A 27390-nucleotide genomic window follows, 5' to 3' on the forward strand; every position below is an offset into this window, starting at 1 on the left:
TATAACAATCTAGGAATATGCTGTGTCTTCTCTATTATAAATACATCAGTACATTACTGTATAAAGTTGATAATAAGTGACAGATCTCTGAATGAAAGAGTTGCAAGTTTGTTTTGCCACTATTTATGTTCTTTAAAGCCCCAACTACGAAATTTACTAATTGATAAAGTCCTTAGTAATTGATAACTTAGAGGTCAAATGTCATCTTGTCATTTCTCAATAGTCTGAGAATTGGCTATTAATTTTTGAAAGAACAATTGCGTAATTTTGAAGTATTTTACATTTACTTTGGGCAACTAATCCCTTAGAATTTTAGACCACAAAATTAGTTTTATATTAATCTTCTGATCATACGGGTGAAGAATAGGGATCCCCAGCATGACCTTCTCAGGAGCAAGAATTTTGCTGTCTAGGGAAATTTTATTATATAATGTAGAAATAATTCATCATCAGATTTGTTATTTAATAGTAAATATTTATTTCCTTTGTACATGGGTTTTTAAACCACATGGTTTATATGAATGTTATTAAACATACCTACCAGAATATTAAAATACATAAACTGCATATATCTTTCAACTTTGTGGTTTCTATAGGAATGTGGGAGGAGATTGCTGAAGGTTCTTTTCTTGAAATTCATCAAGTGTAAATTTTATTCAGATCCAATTGAAATGATGGAATTTATTCACTATGTCAACAAAACACTGTTTTAGACGAGATGAGAATATGAGCTACTTAATGTATTATTTTTTGAGGATGATGTAGTCTGATGACTAAAGAATTATAAGTATGGTGTAGTGCTGTTCTCTAAAGTAGGTACATTGAGACTATTTAGTGAACATTGTAGAAAGTACCACATTGTTTAGCTATAAAGAGGAACATTGTTCTTTCTTTTTAAGACTATATGAGTGGGGCAACAAACCAACTATTTCTGGTTGAAACAGTTTCACTTAGTGTGATAGTCTCTTTCAAAGGCGGTGATATAGAAAACACTACACTTTAAAAATCCTGTGGACTTTTGTGCTCTATACTTAACACAAATTAAAAAAAAATAGTGGGTAGTATTTTATTGTTTCAATGTATTTAAGTACTTTAAAAATCCTTAACACTAAAGTACATAAATACTTTAAAGTATTATACTAATCTTTAAATATTGGTTAAACTTACACTGTACTTTGGAAAACTAAACTGAGAACAAGGAAGTAAGTAACATAAGGTCAGAGTAGCTAAAGCATATGTCACGAAGGTCGGGCATTTTTCTCAAAGGGCAGATGGTACTATTTGATTTCAAAAGCAAAGGCAGATGCTAGAAGTAGTGATTTAGAATTGTGGCGATAGACTGCTACAAGTGTGACACACTAACAGCAAGTTGTGATGACTGAAAGAAAGAGGCAGAAAAACTATTAGAACTAGATTCAAGGACTCTGCAGACCTTACCATGAGGGCCCATTCATATTGGTAAGCCCCTAAAGTGTTATGTAATCCAGCAAGCATAGAGCATCGAAAATAATATTTACCAAGTTAAGAGAGACCATAAGGCATCAAACTAAGTTATTATAAAATGTGCTTTTTATATTTAAGAAGGTTGTAAAACTAATTATAGACTGGGCCAGAAGGAGAACCTAGTTTATTTCCATGAGTATGAGCTATACAGAGACATTCTTCAACCTAAAGATATTATTTAAAGCTCAAAGACCGCTTAACCACATGGAAATAATAATAAAATTCTCCTAAGCTCTTAGGGTAACAAAGAAGAAATCAAAATAACAGCTATAGACTTAAGAAAACAATGCTAATATAATAGTAAGCTATATTCAGAAGCAAACACATATGTATTTTCATACTGTATTTTCATTATTAAACTGGAAAATGTGAGAACATGAAGTAAGAACTTTAACTCATGATGCTAAAACAGAACAAATGAAAGCAGGAGGAAGTAAATGCATAAATAAGTAGGAATTAATGATTTAAGAAACACAGAATTGAAAAACTATGTAGGTTTTTGTGTGTGTGGGGGGGAGGGTGACACAGCTCTCCTGCAAATTTAATGAAAAGAACAAAAATGTTATAATAGATTCCAAGAGTTTTTAAGTTACATATAATAGATATGGTAGTAGGTTAGAAATTCCAGGTGAAATGGATGACTATCTAGAAAATATGTAAATTTTAAATCAAGAATTAGAGCTGTTGAATCAAACTGTTGTAGAGAAAAATATGAAAAATGTTATCAGAGGGCTATCCTCCAAAAGGCTCTGGGGTTAGTCAGGGAGGCAAGCTTATTTGGTCTTTTAAGGAAGAGATAACAGTCTTTAAAGATTTACAGAGCATAGAAAAAACTATGAAGTTTCTGAGTTTATTTTTATGTAGTGAACACATCTCGACAACATTTTACAAAGAAATCCCACAGAATGAAAGAAACCTCTCTTATGAGTATAGCTGTAAAGATGCAAAATAAAATAATATTTAATAAGATAAATTTATCTGTCACTAAGTACGATTATTACCGGAATTCAAAAATGGCTTACTAGTATAAAGCTATATCTCACACCAATAAATCAAGGGAAAATCATGTTCAAGGTTGCATAGTTTATAAGTGGCAGACCTCCGTGTCAAACTCAGTTTTGTGGTGCAAAAGTTAGCTGGTCATTACCCATCCCTGGGAACTCACTCTTATTTCTCCTTACAAACTGAAATGCTTATCTTAGACTTCTTGGAGGTCATCTCCCTTGCCTTGTCTCCCAGTTTTATCTTCTCTCTCATGCTAAAATAACTCCAAGGCAAGAGGTGCACATCCTTCTGAGCCAGTGAATGTCCTTGACCTCATGGTTGTCCATTCATCCTGTGAATGTTTACTGAGCTCCCGCTCAGGACCAGCCACTGTGTTAGAATCTAGGGGGACGAAGGTCAGTAAGAGGGCTCCTGACTGGAAAGGTGCCTGGTCTATCAGTACTTCTCCATACTGTAACGAACTGTTTTTGAGAGGATGTGATTTTTTCCTTTTAATGGTCATTTTTATTCTATATTAGAAAATAATACCTATCAGTTCATGAGTTTGATATGTTATTGCTTAAAATAAAAGAAGTTAAATTGAGTAAAATATATAAATAAAACATTAATATTATACTAATATGGTGAAAACCTTGAAAGAAAATAAATATTGGGAAAGATTAGATAGTATAATTGGACAGCTCAGACAGAATAATATTCTTTATGGAAGTGAAGTGTGTGCCTTTATAACTTCTGCTTTATAGATGTATATAGTTATATATAATTATGTCCTCTAAAGAGATAAAGCATTGACTGGCCCTTCCGCCACTGAATAGCTCTTCTCAAAAGATGATGTAAAATTAAAAACTTAGAAACCTAGAAATGAAGGGATATAGATTAAACAATATGTATGTTAAGCTAATAGAAAACGTTCTAGTTAATGATGAAATATTAGCTTTATCACTGAAATCAAGAATGAGTCAAAGATGCCTGTCGTCATCAATACTATATACATCATCAACTTTTTCCCTGAAAGTTCTAGATGTGCCATTAAATCAGATATGGCAATGAGAGGTATACAAATTTCAAAGGAGTGTACTTTTTTCCCCTCCCTTTTTTCTTTCTCCACCCCCCCCCTTTGGTAAGTAAGCTATCTAACACCTAAGATAATCAAGGGAAAACATTTAAAACCAATGAAAAGGTTTAGAAAGTTGTCTGGATGTGCAAGTTAATATACATACACCGGTTAGAACCATTAAAATTCAAAACACTGACAGCACCAAATGCTGGCAAGGATATAGAGCAATAGGAACTCTCATTCATTGCTGGTGGGAATGCAAAATAGTACAGCCACTTTGGAAGATAGGTGGGCAGTTTCTTACAAAACGAAACATATTCTTAACTATACAATCCAGTCATCACACTCCTTGGTATATATAAGTTTCAAAATGAATTGAAACCTTATATCTACACAAAAACATTCACATTGATTGTTCATATCAGCTTTATTCATAAATGCCAAAACTTGGAAGCAAACAAGATTTCTTTCAACAGGTGAATGGATAAACAAACTGGTATACCCATACAATGAAACTTTATTCAAGGATGAAAATAAATGAGTTATCAAGCCATGAACAGACATGGAGGAAACTTAAATGTAAATTGCTAAGTGAGAGAACCCAGCCTGAAAATACACACTGTATTATTCCAACTACACAACATTCTGAAAAAGGCAAAACAATGGAGACAGAAAAAAAAAAAATCAGTTGCTAGATGTCAGGGACGGGGGAAGAAGGAACGAATAAGTGGAACGTGGGATTTTCAGGGCAGTGAAACTATTCTGTATGATGTAGTAATGATGGAAACATGTCATTAAATTTTTTGAAACCCATTGAACTGTACAACACAAAGAGTGAACCCTAAAGTAAACTACAGACTTTAATTAATAATTATCAGTATTGGTTCATCAGTTGTAACAACTGTACCACACTAATGCAAGATGTAAATAACAGGAATATGGGAGAGGGGAGGGGCACAGCGTATATGAGAACTCTTTGATCTGTCTGATCAACATTTCTATAAACCTAAAATTGTTCTTTATAAAAGCCTTTATTAAAAAATTTAATATGGAAAAATCTGCATCTTTGCCTCTTAGCCATTTTAGTGCATCATCATCTTCCAAATCAGTGGAATCTCCGGAGGAGGGGGGAGTAGGAAATGACTCACTGGTGTGAGAAAGAAAGTATTAGAACATTGTTAATATGTAATTTAAAAAGAAACAGAAGTTAATTTTTATTGGTATTTAACACGTGGATAGGCACTGAGGACAACACTCAGTTTGTGGGTCAGAGACTCTGTGTGTGGTGTTGGAGTCATGCTGTGGGAAGAGAGGGTGCGCTCGCTGAGCTGGGGGCCACCTTGCCAGCCTCATGTGGTTACTACCTTTCATATTGCAATTTCAGTATGGGGTTTTGGAGGGCAGGTTATTTTCTGGGTTCTACAAAGAGGGACGGACAAATGGACAAAGAGGTGGACGTTTCTCCCTCTTTTCCAAACCCCTTTTCCATACCTTGATCTTTTCAGGAAAGCACTCTTTTGGGTATGGAAGTGGGGCCTAACTTAAGATCCTGTGTTTTTGTGCCTGGTGCTTCTTGGAGCTCTTGGCAGAAACTTGCAGCAGTAGGAGCTTCTTTAATTCCATTCTTTGAGGACACTTGGACTGTGGAGTTGAGTTTATGCTGCCTCAGTTAGAAATCTGTTTGCTCATAAAACTAAATATTAGTAGAGGTCAGGATCCCAGTAGTATGTGGGGTGGGGAGGCGTGGCGATAGTTTTTTTAATTGTTCGGGGATCGCTTTCCATGCGATTACTTTTCAGTTTTAGTGATCATGGTGCATGTCTCCTGATCTTTTGGATATTACCCTTCCTCCCTTCTTTTTTTTTTTTTTGCGGTACGCGGGCCTCTCACTGTTGTGGCCTCTCCCGTTGCGGAGCACAGGCTCCGGATGCGCAGGCTCAGCGGCCATGGCTCACGGGCCCAGCCGTTCCGCAGCACGTGGGATCTTCCCGGCCTGGGGCACGAACCCGTGTCCCCTGTATCGGCAGGCAGACTCTCAACCACTGCGCCACCAGGAAGCCCTTTCCTCCCTTCTTCAAGATAAAGTTTATCATGGGGAACGAATCCCCCTCCCTACAATATTGCAACCTTTAGTCATTGATTGAAGTGGCGATTTCTGTTCTTCAGAAAGGGATGGATCATTTAGCACTATTATATTGTCTGATTATTGTTTGATTTTGGACAATATCTATCATATCTTCCCTTAATAATTTCTCTGTTTGCTTCCCTTTCTCCTTTCCTTCCTGACTCTCTTATTTTAAGTTTGAGTTTGATTTTTAAATGTTATTCCCACCTTGTTGGTAGTAAATGTAACTGGATGTTTCTCAAGAGAATTGTAGAGACTTTTCAAAATACTGGTATTTCGAGAATGAAACCTGTTAGTATTAAAATAAAACTATTTCAGAATTTTACTTTAATTTGTTGCAAGTTTCCCATAGCCTACATCCCTGAACATATTCATGCTCTAACGCCCTCCCTCATGTCATCTGACGGACCTTACTTGGAAAGTAAGTCAGTGTTGTCGGGTGAATGGTGCAGAGGAAGCTGAGCATACACCCTCCCCTTGACTTCAATAACCCCCATCCCTTGCTTTTTCCTGCTGTGCTGACCCAAGTGAACTCAGTCTTTCCACATTTAAATCATTCCCTGCCCCCACGTTTATTACTGGCAGATGCTCCCATGTGTTTGCATGCGTGAATTGTTAGAGCTTAGCCTTCGATGTAGAGGTACATGTTTGGTCTGTGGGATTTATGTTGTATATTCCTTTTTATTAGATGATACTTCATGGAATTATGATGAGTGTTCCCCACATGCCAGGTACTGTGCTGAGCACTGTGAGGCCTACAAAAATACAAGTCTTTTACTTTTTTTTTTTTTTTTAGATTCTTAACTTTAATTTCCCCACAGATATGCTTTTCTTTTTTGATTGGATGGTTAATGGCATCCATTTGTGAATGTTAATCTCCTGTTATTTAGTTGCTAAACTCTGTATTGCTAGATTCTAAGCTCAAATGAACTTTCACACCTACTTCAAGTGTAACTACAAAGAATCAGGAAAATACATTATTATTATGTTCTTTTTATTTTTCCTTTTGAATGCTCAAGAAATAAAATGTGGTTCAGATGACTAGCAGTGTCTGTGGGAGTTTATACTGTAGCCCAATCTCCCTTCAGCCTCTAGAGCCCATTTTTTTGTTAGAAATGTATTGCGTGTTCACAGATAATGGAAATAAATGTGTCATTTACTTGTGCAATTTCCTTCTCCTGTCATGGATATTTTTACTTTAAAATGGCATGGAGAAAGGAACAAGTCAAAAATTATGTGGCCGTCTGGAAATAAATGTCCATTCTATAACATTTTTTTTGATTAACATAGGTAAACTTCACATTAATTGGATGTACAGTTCCAGGAATTTTGGCTTATGCACAGATTCATGAAAACTCTGCCACAGTCAGGACACAAAACAGTTCTGTCCTTCCAGAGAAACTCTTCTTTGTAGTTACATCCTCCCCCATCACTGACCCTTGGTGACCACTGATCTGTCTTTCGCTATAGTTTGACTTTTTAAGAATGTCATAAAAATGGAATCATAAACTTTTGAGACCATCTGCTTTCACTTAACATACTGCCTTTGAGATTCATTCACTATTTATGTGTATCAGTAGTTCTTTTTTTATTACTTAGTGTAGTATTACATAGTATGGATGTACTACAGTGTGTTTATCCATTCACCCATTGAATGCCATTTGGGTTGCTTCCAGTTATGAGTCATTATGAGTAGAACATTCACGTACAGGTTTTTGTGTAAGCACTAAGTTTTCATTTCTCTGTGTCTAAGAAAGTGATTGCTGGGTCATGCAGTAAGTGTGTGTTTAACTTCATGAGAAACTTCCAAACCATTTTCCAGAGTGACTCTACCATTTTGCATTCTACCAACAATGCATCAGTTTTGTTTGCTCTGCATCCTCATCAACACTTGGTATTGTCCATATCTATTTTAGCCATTCTAATAGGTGTGTAGTGATCTCATTTTTTTTTTTTTTTGCGATATGTGGGCCTCTCACTGTTGTGGCCTCTCCCATTGTGGAGCACAGGCTCCGGACACGCAGGCTCAGCAGCCATGGCTCACTGGCCCAGCTGCTCCTTGGCATGTGGGATCTTCCCGGACTGGGACACGAACCCGTGTCCCCTGCATCGGCAGGCGGACTCTCAACCACTGTGCCACCAGGGAAGCCCTCATTTTGTTTTGAATCTACATTTCCCTAGTGGTGCTAGGTGTTGATAGACCTTCTGGTGTACTTATTTGCCTTTTGTTGATCCTCTTTAGTGAACTGTCTGTTTAAGCCCTTTGTTGATTTTTTAAACAGGCTTATTTGTTTTCTTATTGTTGAATATTCAGTTATTTATATATTCTGGATATAAATTCTTTGTCTAATGTGAGTTGCAGATATTTTCTCCCTGACTATAGTTTGTCCTTTCATTCTCTTAAGGGTGTATTTTATAGGTCAAAAGTTTCTTATTTCAATAAGGTCCAATTTGTCAGTTTTTTTCTTTTATGGATTGTTCCTTGGTGTCTTATCTAAGAAGTTGTTGCCTAACCCCAGGTCATGAAGATATTCTCCTGTGTATGTTTTGTAAGCCTTACAGCTTTCCTTTGTAATTAGAGCTATTATTTACCCTGAGTTAAGTTTTGTTAAAGGTATAGAGTTTTTTGTTTGTTTGTTTTTTAGCATACATATGTCCAATTATTCAAACATCATTTGTTGAAAAGACTATCCTCTGTCTATTGAATTTTAACCTGTGTCAAAAATAAGTTCTTTATATTTGTGTGACTTTCTTTCTAGGCTCTCTATTGTGTTTTGTTAATCTATGTGTCTATCCATTTGTCAATACCACACTGTTTTGATTAGCTTTATAGTAAGATTGAAATCGAGTAGTGTGGGTTCTCTAGCTTTCTCTTCTTTTTCAAATTGTTTCTATTCTCAGTCCTTTGCCTTACTATGTATTTTACAATCAGCTTGTCTATAGCTGCAAAAATTCTGCTGGAGGTTTTTTTTTTTAAATTTTATTTATTTTCTTATATAGCAGGTTCTTATTAGTTATCCATATTATACATATTAGTGTATATTGCCAATCTGCTGGAGTTTTGACTGGAATTGTGTTAAATATATGGATCAGTTAGGGAAGAATGGACCTTTTTACTGTGTTGAGTCTTCTAATCCATGAACATTGTATGCCTCTCCATTTAGTTAGGTCTTCTCTGATTTCTTTTATCAGTGTCATGTAGGTTTCAGAATATAGATTCTGTATACATTTTGATGAAGTTATATCCACATAGTTCACTTTTGTGGTATTTTAAATTTTTTCTTGGCTATTATGTAGAAATATTTTTGATTTTTATGAGAGGAAATTTTTTTTAACAACTTCATTGGAGTATAATTGCTTTACAATGGTGTGTTAGTTTCTGCTTTATAACAAACTGAATCAGTTATACATATACATATATGCCCATATTTCTTCCCTCTTGCGTCTCCCTCCCTCCCACCCTCCCTATCCCACCCCTCTAGGTGGTCACAAAGCACCAAGCTGATCTCCCTGTGCTATGCAGCTGCTTCCCACTAGCTATCTATTTTACGTTTGGTAGTGTATATATGTCCATGCCACTCTCTCACTTTGTTACAACTTACCCTTCCCCCTCCCCTTATCCTCAAGTCCATTCTCTAGTAGGTCTGTGTCTTTACTTTATTCCCGTCTTGCCCGTAGGTTCTTCATGACCTTTTTTTTTTTTTTAGATTTCATATATATGTGTTAGCATACGGTATTTGTTTTTCTCTATGAAAGGAAATTTTAAAAGATATTTTACTTTTTATTTCTGTGCATTAAGAGACCACTTTCCTTGACTCTGAACTACTGGGCTTCTCTTTGCATCTGTTGTCTGCTTCTGAGTTTTGGGCTGCCTTGAGTCCTGGCTGGGGTATACTGAAGGGAAAGAAATGGTTAATTCATCACCAGTTCAGTGGTACTTTGAATTCTGGTCTTCTTCAGTCCACTTGCTCCAGTTTACTCTGGGTCCTCAAATTGTTGCTTCATGCATTCCATCTAAGCTTTATATCTGTATTCTATTCGAGAGACAGGGTAGTGTGTGCTTACCTCATCTTCCCTGCACCTAGAACCAAGAACAATCTCTTTTGCAGTGACTGTAACTAAGTCTTTCTAATCACATATCAAATTTTGTTTGTTGGGCTTCCCTGGTGGCACAGTGGTTAAGAATCCACCTGCCAATGCAGGGGACACGGGTTCGAGCCCTGGCCGGGAAGATCCCACATGCCACGGAGCGACTAAGCCCAAGTGCCACAACTACTAAAGCCTGCGCTCCTAGAGCCCGTGCTCTGCAACAAGAGAAGCCATTGCAATGAGAAGCCCGCACACCATAACTAAGAGTAGCTCCCGCTCACCACAACTAGAGAAAGCCCGCGTGCAGCAATGAAGACCCAATGCAGCCAAAAATAAATAAAATAAATTTTTTAAAAAGGATAGAAATTTATTTTAAAAAATTTTGTTTGTTATTATCAGGCAATCCACATATGTGTTGAGATCTTGTAACATTTCTCCCTTGTCTACTCCCTGTCAGGAAAATTACAGTACAACTCTTTTCTCAACTCTGAATACCCAACTCCTATTTATAGTCTTAAAGTATTTATTAAAGGAAAATAATAATTTTTGGTTTGAGTAATTGGAGTTGAATATGTTATGTCAGAGTAACATATTTATGACAATTTTCCTTAAAGAAGAGAAGTCATGACAAATTATGTTTGAGCTATTTAAGACTGATTCTGCTGCCAGCCTTGGCAAACTTTAGAGAGGATTGGAGAATTGATATTTAAAAAACAAATCTGTGTGTATGAAACAAATTGTGGGAAATCTGTTACACATTTAAAAATTTTATACAAATGATGAGATGTAGAGGCGGGTATTTTAAAGAGGGAATAAACTTCCTTAATTTGCCTAGGAGTCTCAGATTTTGTTTTTTTATTCACTGCTGATTTATCCACTCAGAAATTCTGTAGTGAGAGCCTTGACAATTTTTGTGTTGAAATTAGGGCAAATACATTTTCTTTTAAATTTGTTGACCACTTCCGTGTTTAAAGTTTGCTTTAGGTATACTAAGCACAAGCCAATATGACCATAGATTTCTGACCTTATCACCAGTAATAACTGATCCTTTCAATGTAAATTTTAATAATTCTGTAGCCAAGCATAATCATTTAGTAGTAAAATTATGTAGTTTCAGTTTCAATCTGGTTTCCCCAGAAATTGAAACTATTTAGTAACATTTGTATCTGTTAGAAGACCTCTTGCTTGGCGAAAAAGGTAACAAAAGAGAGGTCACGGGCTTCCCTGGTGGCGCAGTGGTTGAGAGTCCGCCTGCCGATGCAGGGAACACGTGTTCGTGCCCCGGTCCGGGAAGATGCCACATGCCGCGGAGCAGCTGGGCCCGTGAGCCATGGCCGCTGAGCCTGCGTGTCCGGAGCCTGTGCTCCACAACGGGAGAGGCCACAACAGTGAGAGGCCCGCGTGCCGCAAAAAACAAAAACAAACAAACAAAAAAAAAGGTCACTTGTTTCGTAGAGGAAGAAGGTACTCACTGGCTTTTTCAAAAGTGGGCACAGTGTCCTCCATATTCCCTCCCGTTTTTCTTGGAAGAAAAATGTATCTTAGTTCAAAAAAATATAATCAGAGTGTCTTGAAAACACAAGCTGACAAAATATTTCAGTTATGCTTCATTTTGATGAAGGATAGACATCCGAAGGGAGGAAGGGGAAGATGGTCATGATGAAATGAAAGAGCATAAACTCCGGGATCAGAAAGATTCCACTGAGGATTTATTTGGACATTTTTGTCTCTCAGGTGAGCTCATGAAGGTTTCAGACTGATAAGAAGTTGCTGCAGGAAGAGGCAGCAAGATCATGGGGGATGATGTTCTGTGCCCCTGGCTGGGGCAGGGTCTACCAGATGTCTCTCCCTGTGGACCCCCAACCCCCCCACCCCCACCCCAGCCCAGGCCAGGAATTCCAGGAAGCCCTTTCCTCTTCAATGTCCCAGTGCCCTCCATACGAAAGCTTAACATCATGCCTACTTTAAAGGAGGGATGCGTAAAGGAATTCCGTTGTTTAGCTCAAGGCCTGCATTGAAGCATTTGGAACTGAGAGACAGTAAACTGTTAACTGACACAGCATCTGTTGTGAGGGATTATGCCAACATATCAAATCTAGAAATTATGCAGAATGTGAACTTGGGTACTCATTTGGCCTTGCATGCAATTTTCTATCTTCTGAAGGAATGAATTATAAAACTTATGACAACTGAAATCATACCAATGGTATATGAAAGACTTGCTGAACTTTGATCATAACATCCCTTAAATCTTCTGGAAGCTGTTTAGTTTGCATCAGCTGGTCTCAAGTTAATCGTGGTTGTCTTGTTTGTCGAGGGTGTTTCGGGCTGTAGTTTAAGGGTAGAAGTTTGCGGGTCCATCTTTCCCCCTCTGATACCCCTTATCACCCCCTCTCCCAGCTTGCCTGGCAGATTTCAGCCAGCAGGGACCCAGCATTGCCTAGCTTGGTAATGCCTGCACATGAAAGGACTTTCAGTTACATTGATATTTTACCTGTGACTGATGACATCAGCAAAATTCCTAGAAGCAATGCCTCATTTTCCTTCTAGCCTTGTGAATAGCATTGACTTTTAGAACGTTTATGGGCAATTCTAGATGTGAAAGGATTTCAATTAATTTTTTTTCCGTCAGACAGTTTTATTAACTAAACACCTTCTCTTCTTTTTGGAAGGCCAGCAACTCCATCTGTCATCACACACCATAAAATTTTATGAGATTGGTTACCTGGGCAGAAACCCAACCTCTTTTTAAGGTTTTTATTAATTATAATAAGTTTATGTTAATATTACTTTATTAGAAATATCCATTCTAGAAAGCTAGAAGATATTAATAAGCAAAAGTAAGGTAAAGTGACATTCTCTTACCCAGAGATTATCTTTATTTACCCTTCAAGGTGTAGAATTCAAAATCTGTTCATGCCCATACACATTTGTTTTTACCCAAATGAAATGCTGTTCATGCTGGTTTATCAACTGCTTTTTTTTTTTTTCTTCCTGTTAATGCTCTTCACCTTTCCATGTCAATACATTTTCATTTTATGTATTACCCAGTCCATTCTCACATTGGCTCAGTTGCCTCTAACACATTTATAGGTACTTTGTTCTAATTAGGATCTACTCTGGGGCTTTGCTGTGCATCTGGTTATGTCCTGTAAACTTCTAAAGTCATGACGCTGACTTTTGAAAGGACCAGGCCATTTGTCCTACAAAATATTGCGTTTTCTGGATTTTTCTGTTGTTTCCTTGTGGTGGTGTTAGCTTGTTCTTAAATCCCTCTATATGGGACAGTTAGATCTAGGCAACATGGACTGAAGTTAAATGGTGTTTGACTAGAATATACTGTAGATGGCATCATATATTTCATAACATGTCACATCAGGAGGCACAAGCTCAGGCTCAATTTTCTTAGAGTGCAGACCTAAAGAGAGTTAATTTAACTGGGAGGTGGTAATTGGGCAATTTATCCACTCCAGGTACAAGAAGGGTTTGGAAGGTATTCGCATGGTAAGTTTAATAAAATACAATGAGTCAATGGAAATGATGAGTAGTAAAATACCATGAAGAAATTTAAGTGGCATTCAATTCACTTTAATTTGCTAAACCCTGAGGGAATTGCATATTTCTATCAGAAGTAAAAAATATCCTTTTTCTATCTGTGTATGTGTATAATATGCATAATATTCCTCTTCTGTTGAAGACTTTTCGGTGTGTATCCTTTTAGCCTTGTGAGTGCTTCAAAGTACTGTGTCACTTTAAAAAAAAAATTAAAGTTCTCCTTTTAGCATGCTGTTATAAAGGAGTAACTTTAAAAGAAGCATCTAGGGTAGTTTCCCTTTCAAAATAAACATATTTGATTACTTGATATGTAGAAGCAACTTTTCCCTAGAGATGAAGATGAGAAGAGTCCTAGAAGGAAGTGGGCTTAGTGAAGACTGGTAACTGTGATAAGTATTTCTCACAATTCACTTTTGTTTGTATTGGCTCTTGCTGTTGGCATTGACTTAGGAGGCTCAAAAATTCATATCCTTGGCTTTTCTGAACAATACCAGGTCTTAAATACTAGTACTCGTTGGGTGGGGAAAGGATTTGTGAGTTTAACAATGTCTTTTGCTTTTATGTATAAATGCCATTGACTTAAGAAGAAAACACTAGAGCAACCCAAGGCAGGGAGGGTGGAGAAAGGGGTGGGGTGCAAGGGGATGTATTTGAACCATCACACTTTGTGTAGGGAGATGAAGTTCCCTTGTGATTCCTGGGGAGTTTAAGTACCTGTGCCGTGTATGTACTGAGCCCCACTTAGTCCTATTCTTTCTCCTCCCTTCGTCTCTGACTGCATTGTTCAGGGGTGTGCCCCTGACTGAACAATGGAATTTGCCAAATGGTATGAAATTTGCTGGATCATCACTGTGCCTGAGGTAAAGGGTCACTGAAATGTCAGAATTCTAAGTATGGCATTGTACGATTTTTAAGGACGTCTGCATTTCCCTCACCTGATTTTTGTCTTCCCTACCCACCTCACCCCATGCCCTCCCCCAAATCACCTTAAATGAACTTGTATCTGTATACTTCTGAAAATTCTTACCAGGACTGCCCCCAGGTGTAAGATGCCTCTCAAACTCGAAGACATTCCTTCTACTCTTCACACGTAGCATTTAGATGAGTGCAATTTTCTTTTATCTTACATCTATGGAATGATTTAGGTACCACTATTGCCAGGATACAGATGAGAAGGCTGTGGCTCAACTTCAGTTTTGAGGTTTGGATTTTTCCTTTTAAGCAGTTGGCACATTAAAAAGGCAGACAATTCTTTTGCTTAACAAAGAGTTCTGCTGTTACTTCCTTCAAATTTATTCTTCCTCTTCTAAGTATATGTGGCCTGGTGATTATAAATAGAAAACCATATGATTTGGGGGGCCTAACTATGATTGAGTAATTAAATAACTTATGTAAAAGTTGTTTAACTATCATGTAAAACTTTTCATAATATGAATTTTAAAACACACACACACACAAATCTTTAATTTGTAATTGAAAACTGCCTTTATAATGAATGACCCTAATGATGTTCATACTTCGTGCTTTATAAAGGAAAATACTTACGGTCTTATTGATTTTTCTGATGAGTAAAATGGTACTAACCTCAGCCTGCTATAAATAGGCACTGTACTTGGTTTTGAATTGCTGAATGGTTTCTCGTACAAATGTCTTTCTTATTCTATGAAATACTAGGATTCTTTTTTCCTTTTTATTTCTCATCACATGTACACCCATTAATATTGGAAGGGAATTTCACGTAGAACTTAACATGGAAGCTATAAAAACAAAAATCTGTCAAAGTACAGCATGTTTCCTGGTCACTAGTGATTTGAGTCATAAGGATCCATGCAAAAACAAAGATTAATTACGGTAAAACATTATCATAAAAGTCTCTCATTTGTTTTCCTCTAGAATTTTCTGGCAAAATAAAATGTATGTCAAAATTACGCAAAAATACTTGAAATTAAGTCTTGTTAGCTAAAATATATCACATTTGTGAAAGATTCAGTTTTGATAGTGCTGGAAATCTAAGATGGTATAAATCCCTTCTTTCTTAGTTTTATATTTTAAAGAAAAAGCCAAAACCTTTCTTTTATAAACCACTATCATGTAGCAGGGTTTTGTTCCAGCTGAAAAAAATTTTCTGTTTATTTCTACAATATAAATAGTGTGCGAGTCACCCCAGAAAGGGATATACTGGGTATTTCAGAGACCTGAATCATAATCTACTTGGGGGTAGGTCTGGCTCACAAGGGTAAATTTAAGAGTTTCTGCCCTTTGCTGCTGGGGTGGGGGGCACGTCTAGGAGCATATTATCTCTGGACTGCTTTTGGAATTAAGGGGCACAAGATAAAGTTGGTGATTCTTTTTACCCTAGGCTGAGTAGTGATCCCTGATTGGAAATTCAGTGGAGTTTCGTGGCAAGAATGTTTATGGGTGGGAACTACAGGGTGTGTCTTCCCATGGAATGTCCACTCCAAGGAGAGGTCTGGAGTATTGTAGGCCATGGAGGGGATTAACCCTGGGGTGGGGCAGCAGTAGGTCACTTAATCTTCCCCAATACTGATTTTCGGGCAGGAGTTTTTGAAGGGTAGGATCTTCACAGATAAAGAGTATGTGCTGAAAAGTGTTCTCTCCATATACACAGCATTAGTAAAAAAAAAATGGATGTTTCAAAACTTTAAGTATTCCTAGAAGTCTTATTGAGCCAAAAGAACTTTTAAGTGATTTGAAAAGGGAATTTTTCCCCCCTTATGGCATCTAGTGCTTGTTAAGGTACTTTACATATGCAATTTTAATACATAGTGTTTAGCAGTGTTTCTGTGTGGTTGGTACTGAGCTATTTGAACGTTGAGGAAACTGAGGCCCAAGGTCACATACTGAGTAAAGGAGCCTGAATTCGGCCCTAGGTATTAACTTGTGTTATATGTTTCTAAGTCATGATGCTTTGTAAAAAGCTGACCATTTTCAGTTATGAGATAACCAAGACCCTAACTCTTCTTTCAGGAGCAAATGGGAAATTGGTTTGGGAAGTGGATCTACTCCTTACTTAAGACAGCCTCTCTTATGCATTTATCAAAGGAGGATTTGGATTAAAAAAATAAAATAATTGAGCACTTATATATATTTTTTCCCCACTGTGCAACCCGCTTCAGTGCCTGCAGCCTACAGGCAGAAGCCGGGCAATGGTTCCGAGCCAGTTTGCTCCAGCATGGGACACTATGTGAGGCCCAGGGGGATGGGCCTGCCATAAATCCAAACCCATGCATAGCACTTATCTTTTTAAATATCTTAATACAAATGTGTAGTATCAGTTTTCAGTTTCAGAACATAAAAGAAAACCTAGCTGTTTTAAATAGAAACGAAGGGAATGATATTGATAAAAGTGTTGGCAGTTAAGAGCAGCAGGACCTAGGCTAGGCCTTTAGGTGTGTTAATGCCTTTTATCTGGCCTGGCAGGGGCACTGCTGCTTCTGCTACAGTCAGGAAGGTGGAGAAGCTGCCCTTAGAGTATCACTGTGATGCAGAAAGAAAAAAAAAGTGTCCCATCCATGCTTTGCTTTTTTATACCCATGAGATTAGTTACTGGACAAAGGAGTGCTGTGGCAGCAAAACCCAGCATCTCACAACCTTGCTTAGCTCACTTTCTTCTTCCTAATCTCGTGCCTGCATATCTAATTTGTAGACCCGTGGTTGCAAGGGAGCCTGGAAAAAGAAACGTGTAGGGTTTTGGCCTCTGTCATACAGGAAGGTACACAGGAAGGACATTGGTATGGACGTTGAGCTCCAGTCCACTATATCCATCCTACCATTAATACCATTAAAAAAGAATCATGGCGATGGAGGAGACCTGGCTTTGTTTTCCATGACCACATTTCCTGACCTTCCTCACCTCTGACCCTCATTAAAATATCACCTTGGGCCTTTCTGGTCCTATGTCCTGTGGAAGATTTTCCAATCTTTCCAGTGTTTTGAGGGAGTACATATATAGTTGACAAGATTTTTTTTTTTCTAACAATAATTTAATTTCTGAGAAACTGCCATCATGATATGTTAGCAGCTTCTAGATATAACCTGTTTGCTGTTAGGATGAGTGTTCCTTTTTTTTCCTTCCAGCTTTATTGAGATACAGTTGACATATAGCACTTTATAAGTTTAAGGTGTACAGCGTAATGATTTGACTTATGTACATCACGAAATGATGACCACCCTAAGTTTAGTGAGCATCCAGTAATCTCATTTAAAAAACATTTTTTTCCTTGTGGTGAGAACACTTGGGATTTGATCTCAACTTTCATATATAACATAGAGCAGTCTTAATTATACTGATCATACTGTACATCACATCCCTAGTACTTTTTTATCGTATAACTGGAAGTTTGTACCTTTTGACCACCTTCATTCTGCCCCTCCCCACCCCTGCCTCTGGTAACCACAAAGATTTTTTTTTAACCATGCCATTCGGGAATTTTTTGGTAATAAATACTTTTAAAATAAATATTTGATTAATATGTGCAGTTATACTTTTTTTAAAAACATTTTTAGGAGGTTGGATATTATAGCAAATGGAGCAAGGGATGCTGGAGCTAAACTCTAGTTCTTAATCCCAAAGTACCAGGAAAAAGTAGTTAGTGATATAACTCTGGGAGAGTATTCAGCAGAGTACTTTTTCAAAGGTAAGCTGCAGAGAATAAAGTGTGTGTGTACAATATAAGCTTATGTATTTATATATACCTTATTTCTGGATGGAAGGTAATTTAGATGTGGATTTTCCTGGAGATTTCTGATGGGAGTTATCTTTTGGAGAGCACATTATAAGGCAATAGTTCAAGTTATGCAAAAGTGTGGAAAGGAAGGAAGTTATTTCTAAGCTAAAATTGTGTCTTTTGGCATTGTTTTTAGTTCAGGTACCTAAAACTGTCAAAAGCTGAATTGGCTTCTAGAGAGAAGTAGTGTCCTCCAAAACTTTCCCTCAGTGACCGTTGCTGTGTTATGTAAACCATGTTTCCTTTTCTGGAGGTCCTTGTGTAGTCTTTCCAGTTTTTTCTTTACTGATCTTCTTAAAAGTTTTTATGCTTAGTGAGCAAATATAAGATACCAGTTTCTAAGCTAAGAGAAAAAATTGAGGAAGGAGTCTTTGGTTCATGTTTAATTATAGAGAATTTGTATTCATATTTTTATCTTGATATTTGTATTTTTATCGCCTTCATCTGTTTCCTCTCAATGCATTTGAGTATAAGAAAAAAAAGAAAAAAAGCACAACTGGTAAGCTAAAAAAACCAGCTGGCTGTTTTGGAAGTGTTCATGGTTATGTAATTGGCCCAATATGTATAAAACGTCCATCAACTTAAGGGCAGGAAAGTAAGTAGTAATCTTAGCTGAGCATTATCCAGTTACACTCAATTATTACTTATTTTGGAAAACGTCCTGTAAAAGGGGTAATTGCAGAGAGAATATCTGCAATTACAATCTAGATTTTGATGTGAGAAATAGGCTTGCTGATTATAGGTTTTCAGGTAGATATTTAAGTAGTAATTAAATTAATCTTCTCACCTATTCTGAAATCTGAATAGAAATAATACAATGCTAAAAATATAGAGACTTTTGAGAATTAAGGGATTGGCTAAGTATTCAGCTGTACCCTCCGAACCTCTCTACTCAGGGATAAACACGTTACACACCTCCCTCTGCTTGTCCATGTTATTCATGCCCTACAAGAACATTGTGTTTCCTTTGGAAGATAGTCATTCTCCTAAGTGCAGAGGTAATACCAATACTAGCTTTTCCCTGTGCCCTGTTTTTGCTTTATATTCTATACTCTTGCCAGAGGGGATGTAAAAAATCAAGAATCTTACTGCCTTAGAGATTGATACCAATTCTCACTACTTTGGAGATTGATACTGTCTGGCCAAACACTCTTGGCCATGTAAACCATGTTTTCTTTTCTGGAGTTCCTTGTGTAGTCTTTCCATCTTTTTTCTTTACTTATCTTCTTAAAAGTTTTTATGCTTAGTTATTAAAATAATAAGATACCAGTTTATAAGTTAACAGAAAAATAGCTGCCCTTCCCCTGCCGTTTTTTCTCAGTTGCTCTAAACTGTCATCATGATCTCTATTAAGATGGAGTATTTGACTCATCCAGTACCCTATCTTAATGTTTTGTGTGTGTGTGTGGTTTTTTTTAATTTTAGAAACAAAAACAAAAGCCCCCTCTCTTGTGGTCCTGCCAACTATCTCCCTTGTTGCTACTGGAATTAGCATACCTCTGAAACGATAAAGTCAGAAATTTCACTCACTCTACAGATTCTTTTTTTTCTTTTTAAATTTTTATTCATTTGTTTATTTATTTTTGGCTGCATTGGGTCTTCATTGCTGCGCACGAGCTTTCTCTAGTTGTGGTGAGCGGGGGGTACCCTTCGTTGTGGTGTGTGGGCCTCTCACTGCAGTGGCTTCTCTGTTGTTGTGGAGCACGGACTCTAGGTGCGTGGGCTTCAGTAGTTGTGGCTTGCAGGCTCAGTAGTTGTGGCTCGCAGGCTCGGTAGCTGTGGCACATGGGCTTAGTTGCTCCGCGGCATGTGGGATCTTCCTGGACCAGGGCTCGAACCCGTGTCCCCTGCATTGGCAGGCGGATTCTTTTTTTTTTTTTTTGCGGTACGTGGGCCCCTCACTGTCGTGGCCTCTCCCGCTGCAGAGCACAGGCTCTGGACACGCAGGCTTCGCGGCCATGGCTCACAGGCCCAGCCGCTCTGCGGCATGTGTAATCTTCCCACACCGGGGCACGAACCCGCGTCCCCTGCATCAGCAGGTGGACTCTCAACCACTGCACCACCAGGGAAGCCCAGCAGGCGGATTCTTAACCACTGCGCCACCAGGGAAGTCCTCTACAGAGTCTTATCCTCCTCTCTTTCCTACTAAACCCATTCTACTACTCTTTACATCTCTTCTTATATGTTTTTAGTTATCTGGCTTCTTATGCATTTATTTCTTTGTTCTGTCTAACCTCCCAGGTCAGTCATTTAAACTGCCTTCAATAGCCAGCTCAGTTTCAAGTTTTCTTTTCTCCCTAGACAAACTTTGGCTCAACATGCCACCAACCGTAAACCTGAATCAGCCGAAATTATAATATCCCCCTTTTCAGTCCTCCAGCTAGTGGGTGCTACTGGAGGGAGAAAGTGGGCCTGGATAACCTGGTGGCAGATTCTCTGCCTATATCTCATGTAATTTTCTGAACCTCCATGGAAGTTACTGTTATCATCTTTTTCTACATTTAAAAAAAAAAAGAAAAAAAGAAGAAGAAGAAGATGCCAAGTTGATTTGAATCCAGGCCTTCTGATGCATGATAGTTCAATAGATGCAGTAGTTCCAAATGTCACGTCTGCACATCAATCTTTCTTGGGGAAGAAAGTCTCTCTTCCCCTGATTGTCAAAAAAGACTCCTGGGCTTCACTGTGGGTCAGCTTTAAGCCATGGTCTTCATAGCAATTCCTATGACCAGAGTAATGCCAGCCTCCAATTGGTTTGGGCTTGAATTATTGTCAATCGCAGTAGTAAGGTTGTGAGATTTTTGCTGCTTCTTTTAGGCCATTAGGGCCCACTTATGTGGCTAGCTTATGGAAATCAACCCCCCTAGTCACCAGAACTGCTAAACTGTACAAGAAGTATGAAATAGATATTGAGGAAGCAACTGACAAGAGTCTATTATGGTGGCTGTTATTTTTATTCCCTATAACGAAAGGGCTTCTTACACTTTCAAATTCTAATAGTTTATTTCAGATTTTGTTACAGAAATTAAGACTAAATCATAAGAGAGGAGCATCTGTAATCAATAATAGAACAATTTTGTGGGGTTTACTTTCTCCAGAAGCCTCATATGGGTCTAGGGAAAGTTTTTTTTTTTTTAATTAATTTATTTTTATTTTTGGTTGCCTTGGGTCTTTGTTGCTGCGCGCGGGCTTTTTCTAGTTGCGGCGAGCGGGAGCTACTCTTTGTTGCGGTGCGTGGTCTTCTCATTGGGTGGCTTCTCTTGTTGCGGAGCACAGGCTCTAGGCGCACGGGCTTCAGTAGTTGTGGCACTCGGGCTCAGTAGCTGTGGCTCACGGGCTGTAGAGCGCAGGCTCAGTAGTTGTGGCACAAAGGCTTAGTTGCTCCGCGGCATGTAGTATCTTCCTGGACCGCGGCTCAAACCCGTGCTCCCTGCATTGGTAGGTGGATTCTTAACCACTGTACCACCAGGGAAGCCCATGTGTTCAAATACTCTTGATGTATTTCTCCATGCAGCAAGGACAACTTTGTTAACTAGAATTATTTTTATACTTAGGAAAACTGTAAATTGAACTTAAGACATAATATTCATCTGAAAAGTTAGATGTATTATCTTTTAAATGTCACTGCTTCATTTCAGTCCCTTTATTACCATTAGCTTCCTATTTTATACATGGCTGGTGTAAAAAGTCCGCCTTTTGGGGAGAGGGGGTTAGGATTTCCTCTAGCTATGCTTTTATTTATTTATTATTATTATTATTTTTTTGCGGTACATGGGCCTCTCACCGCCGTGGCCTCTCCCGTTGTGGAGCACAGGCTCCGGACGCACAGGCTCAGCGGCCATGGCTCACGGGCCCAGCCGCTCCATGGCATGTGGGATCTTCCCGGATCGGGGCACGAACCCGTGTCCCTTGCATCGACAGGCGGACTCTCAACCACTGCGCCACCAGGGAAGCCCCTCTAGCTATGTTTTAATTGAGGAAGACCTCAGCTGTTGCCAATATATCAGCTTCCTATTTTCTTCCTGGAGAATAAGCCTCAGATGTTATTTTTCCTTTCTTGGGCTCAAACACCACTGAAAACACCCCAGCGAGTAGATACCATAGTTAAACGATGACTGGAAATTCTGTACAAGGTTTATTTTTGCTACCATAGCAACTACTAGCAATTGCATTGCCTCTCACTTTTGGATCTCCTAGCGCACATGAAAACGTTTGGTGTAACTTCCCCTGCTGGAAGTTGTGGCTCTCTCCCTGTTTCATCATAAAGAGCTATTGTTTTTTTTTCCTTTAAGAAAACAAAACAAACAAAAACACAAACAAAAAAACCCAACTCTAAATCTTTGACTACTTCAATTCATTCATGAGGGTCTCTAGAAGTTTTCTCATGAATGTCCAAATACCCTTATTTTTATATCCATTTACTTTTTATATTCATCATTTTAAAAATCATTTATTGACCCTTCTGGTACCAATGAAATTGAAAAATGAAAACGACAAATTTCCTGCCCTAAAGGAATCCACAGTGTAGGAAGGGAAACAGATAAATGCTTCATAAGTATCATATAGAGCTTTTGCACTCTGATTACTTGTGAATGGCCTCTGCTAAGTGCTTAGTGAACACAGGGCAGGGGGCTAGAATGTTCCACTGGGAGGAAGGGGGATGGGTTAGGGATGTCTTCTCAGAGGGATTAACATTAGAACTGGCTTGTTAGGGACTTCCTGGCGGTCCAGTGGTTAAGACCCCACACTTCCACTGCAGGGGGTATGAGTTCCATCCCTGGTCAGGGAACTAAGATCCTGCATGCTGCAGGATGTGACAAAAAAAAAAAAAAAAAAAAAAAGGATTGGCCTCTTAGAGAGAAGCAGTGCTTTGGACAATGGATGTGCACACATCACCAAAGGAATTCATGGAAGCAGCCATGCAAAATAATTATATATGTGAACACCTTCTATATGCTTTAGCAGTGTGTAAGGAACTTGGGAGGACTAAAGAGATATCTATGAATTATTTTGAAAGAATGGAACTTAAAATTTAGTTAGAGATACAAAATACAGACCTGAAAATAGAACAGTAAGACAATCTAGGATTATAAGTATTGTCAAGTGTTTATGGTGTGGCTTCTGCATCTGTGCCTGTGGGGATAGCACTCCCTTCTTCAAGGGTCTTAAAGTGTATTTGAGAATATAAAACACACATAAATGAAACTTTAGCATTTTAGTCAGTCCATAAAATTAATATGAATGAAATTAGAGATCAGTGCTGTGAACACTATGAAATGAGAGAAACCATCATGAGTTGAGGAGAGAAAAGAATCCTGAGAAGGTTACAGTGGTCCACTTGGACCTGCTGCTTCTCTTCTTCATGGCCTAGTTTGGCGCCTAGAAAGAGTGTAACAATATCCACTCCCATCAGTAGTGTTTGATGGTTTGAACTTCATTCTTACCTCTTGCTGCAAGATTAGAATGTCTGATGCCATTATCTCTTAATCTTTGATGTGCTTGGAATGTCTGGGATGGAGGAAGAGATTTTAGTGTTTGGTTCTGGCCAGCCCAGCCAGGGCACGTGTTTCTGACACTGATTAACTGGATGGCCTTTTTCAGGGCCACAGCCCACAACGTGAGAGGTATGCACCCTGCCTTTCTGAGAGACCTGTGGAATGTTGGCATCTATTGTTGGATTATTGCTGTGGAAGTCCAAAAATACATAGTCGTCATACTCACATACTAATCTTACCTTTGTATAATATAAGAAAAAAATGTTGGAAAGTGACAATTTACTGAACTATTGATAACTTTTTAAAAATAAATTTATTTATTTTATTTACTTTAGTTTTGGCTGCATTGGGTCTTCGTTACTGTGTGCAGGCTTTCTCTAGTTGGGGTGAGTGGGGGCTACTCTTCATTGCGGTGTGCGGGCTTCTCATTGCGGTGGCTTCTCTTGTTGCGGAGTGCGGGTTCTAGAGAGCACAGTCTCAGTAGTTGTGGTGCATGAGCTTAGTTGCTCCGTGGCTTGTGGGATCTTCCCGGACCAGGGATCGAACCTGTGTCCCCTGCATTGGCAGGCAGATTCTCAACCACTGCACCACCAGGGAAGCCCAACTATCAATAACATTTTAAACCTAGCCATTTTATTTTAAATATAACTTTCTTTGGGAAGTTATAATTTTCTAGGAGATAAAACTTATACTTGCAATAGATTTTCTTACTATTTCAAACATTCTAATATGTTCAACTTTTGTTAAACATTATGATTAAGTGGTATATTAATAGACATGTTACCTTTATATCCTAATTGCTGTTATGAAGTGTAAATCTTTCATCAGAAATCTACTTGTTATGTTAATAGCAGTCTTAAAATATCTGGCTGGTTTTTTTTAATTGTGATAGAATACACATAACATAAAATTTACCATTTTAACTATTTTAATGTGTATAATATAGTAGCATTTAATACATGTACAGTGTTGTGCAACCACAACTATCCAGTTCCAGAACATTCATCACCCAAAAGGAAACCCATACCCATTAACAGTCACTCCACATCCTCCCTCCCCAGCTCCCGGCAACCACTAATCTGTTTTCTGTTTGGTTTTTGATGTATATACTTCGATATCATAGCTTGCAAAATAATGGAAGTACTCTGGTTTGATCCTTATTGCTCAGTTTATATAGTGGTATAATAAAACTTTTCAGTTTGTTAGACTGATTTTCTGATCAGGTGAGTATTTTTTTAAAAAATACATTAACGGGAATTCCCTGGTGGTCCAGTGGTTAGGACTCCATACTTTCATTGCCAAGGGCGCGGGTTTGATTCCTGGTTGGGGAACTAAGATCCCACAAGCCACGCGGCACAGCCAAAAAACCCCACAAAACCAAAAAACACCAAAACCCAAAAAATATTAACCATCATAGAGAGTTTATTTAAGGATAAGCAGCTCTACTTTAGAAATTTTCTTTAATATTAAAACATAAGTAATTTTATTAATGGAGTAAAACAACCTCACACAATTGAAAATAAGTAGGTCAGGCATTTTCTTAAACTTTTATAATACTGAGAATGAACGGCTATAACTGTGCTAGCCATCAAGGTTATTCACACTTTTGTAATCTGTGGAAATCGAAAACTGTAAAACATAAAAGTAAAAGGCAATGCAGGGCTTCCCTGGTGGCGCAGTGGTTGAGAGTCTGCCTGCTGATGCAGGGGACACGGGTTCGTGCCCCGGTCCGGGAAGATCCCACATGCCACGAAGTGGCTGGGCCCGTGAGCCACGGCCGCTGGGGCTGCGTGACCGGAGCCTGTGCTCCGCAGTGGGAGAGGCCACAGCAGTGAGAGGCCCGCGTACCGCAAAAAAAAAAGTAAAAGGCAATACAGAGTAACAGATGAATTAAAAGTATTATCTAAATGAAAAAATGTCCTAAATTACAAGGATAAAAATTCCCCTTTTCTCTACTGTATAGCCTTCTCTGAGGCTAAAGAAAAAATACCATTATAAAATAATATATGAGTTTGTTCAGGTTTAAAATTATATGCATTGATAATACATGATATTATCAATTTATTTAGAAAAGCATTTTTACTTTTTCCTTAAAAAGCAGTAGTGACATTTGAATACCTAGTTATGCTCTGGATATCTGTTGAAAAGTATCTGTTTTATCGGTTTTCTCTGTGCGTGTAGTTCCTTTATGCCTTCTAAAAAAAAAACCGTTTTGAGCACAGAGTGCTTATAGATACACTCTTTCACAGTGAAGCCCTTTGAAACAAAATCAGGTGGGAAGACTTAATTTGGAGCACATTTGGAATTAAATTTGACTTAAAGTTTAGCGGGCAAGAGTGTAGGTCTAGAGTCAGACCGCTTGGGTTCAAATCTTGCCCCTCAGTTGTACTACTTCATTGACAAGACTCTCTAAGTAGTTCTTATCCTTAAGTATCTTGCAAACAGGCAGAGTGCCTGTTTGTGGGTTGTTGTGAGGAGAGTGAAACAGGGCCTGAGGAGCATTCTACAAAGAGCCTGCTGTGCAATAAGTGTCCAGTGGGTGTGAGCCGCTCCTTAGCCCCGTGATGATGCCAAAGCATTCTTTATCTAAAAATTAAAATGTTAATCCAACATTTGTACAACTCATTAGGAGCAACTTTATTTTCAGCACCCTTTCACAAAACTGTTCCAACCCCTCTCCTTAAGTATCCACATACTTTTTTTCTTTGGACATGGGCCGTTATTGTGATGTTTTTGTCATATAGATATGAGGCACCTAAAAAATAAGACTTTCTGATTAAAAAAAAGTCTAATCATTTAACACAAAGTAGATAAATGACTATTTTCTATGCATTATTCATTGTGATCTACGTATAAGGTGTTGAATCTTGTTTTCATGTTTCTGATTTTAACGTTGTGAAAATTACTTTTACAATTAAAATGCAACATTGTGCAGTTCAGAATATTACAGAGGAGGACATATTACTCACCGCTGGTGAAATTCTGGAGGGGTGTATGTGTATTTAAAATTCTCCCAAGATGAAAGAAACACCAAGGGGAAAATATGCACATCACAGGCAAGGTATTCTTAAAGGGTGTGTGTTCTAGAGTTTGATGAAGTGGAAGAACACATTATTAACTGGGAATTATATTTACCCCTTGCCCAGAGACCTCACAAGGTGACAACGTATCTTCTTGAAAACACAACATCTCCACTATGTCTTTGCTTACCCTGCCTTTAGATTTCCACTTAGCCTGGCGGAGACACTGGCAGCACCGCCCAGGGCAAACAGTATTTAAGTTTCTAAATCAGGCACAAAGCTGAAAATACACAAAAGTGGAGTGGTTGCTAAATAAATAGGAGTCCTGCAGCTCCTGTCCATACTTTGTGGTGATGATGTCTTTGTAGAGCTCATAACCCAGTATCCTGGCAGTCAAGGAAAATAATATTTAATTCTTCAACTAATGTTTAATTATTAATTATTTTCCAAGAGGAAGCCACACTAAAAAAGTTGGTCTAGGAAAAGCCCTCATGAAAAATCTCAAAACTTTTCCATGTGACTCAGAATCCCTTAAAAAAAAAAATATATATATATATATATGTGTGTGTGTGTGTGTGTGTGTGTGTGTGTGTGTATCTTTAAGTTTAAATTGACTACTAACTTATAAATTAAAAAATTTTAAACTGATTTACCTCTTTTTTAAAGGGGGAATTGAATAGAATTACTTTCTAAATTGTTTACTACAAAGGTCTGCTTATGTTCTCTTTGGGGCATTAGAAATCTCAATAAGTGTTTGCCATTTCAGTGCTGCAGGCACTGTGCTGAGGACTTTCTC

The 27390-nt window shown here is 38.2% G+C and overlaps 1 protein-coding gene and 1 non-coding gene across 2 annotated transcripts in view; one reads left to right on the forward strand and one right to left on the reverse strand.

Moving 5' to 3' along the window:
• The window catches only part of COBLL1 (cordon-bleu WH2 repeat protein like 1), a 190043-nt gene that overhangs the window by 66782 nt on the left and 95871 nt on the right, over window positions 1–27390 (forward strand). The window lies entirely within an intron of this gene.
• Window positions 16452–16583, reverse strand: LOC115802145 (small nucleolar RNA SNORA42/SNORA80 family). The gene has a single exon (XR_004022545.1). It is a non-coding gene; the product is annotated as a small nucleolar RNA SNORA42/SNORA80 family (small nucleolar RNA).

The sequence above is a fragment of the Delphinapterus leucas genome, chromosome 8 (genome assembly GCF_059928025.1).
Source record: "Delphinapterus leucas isolate spDelLeu-1000000601 "Yukka" chromosome 8, BTC_Dleu_Yukka2, whole genome shotgun sequence".
In the NCBI taxonomy this organism is placed as follows: domain Eukaryota; kingdom Metazoa; phylum Chordata; class Mammalia; order Artiodactyla; family Monodontidae; genus Delphinapterus; species Delphinapterus leucas.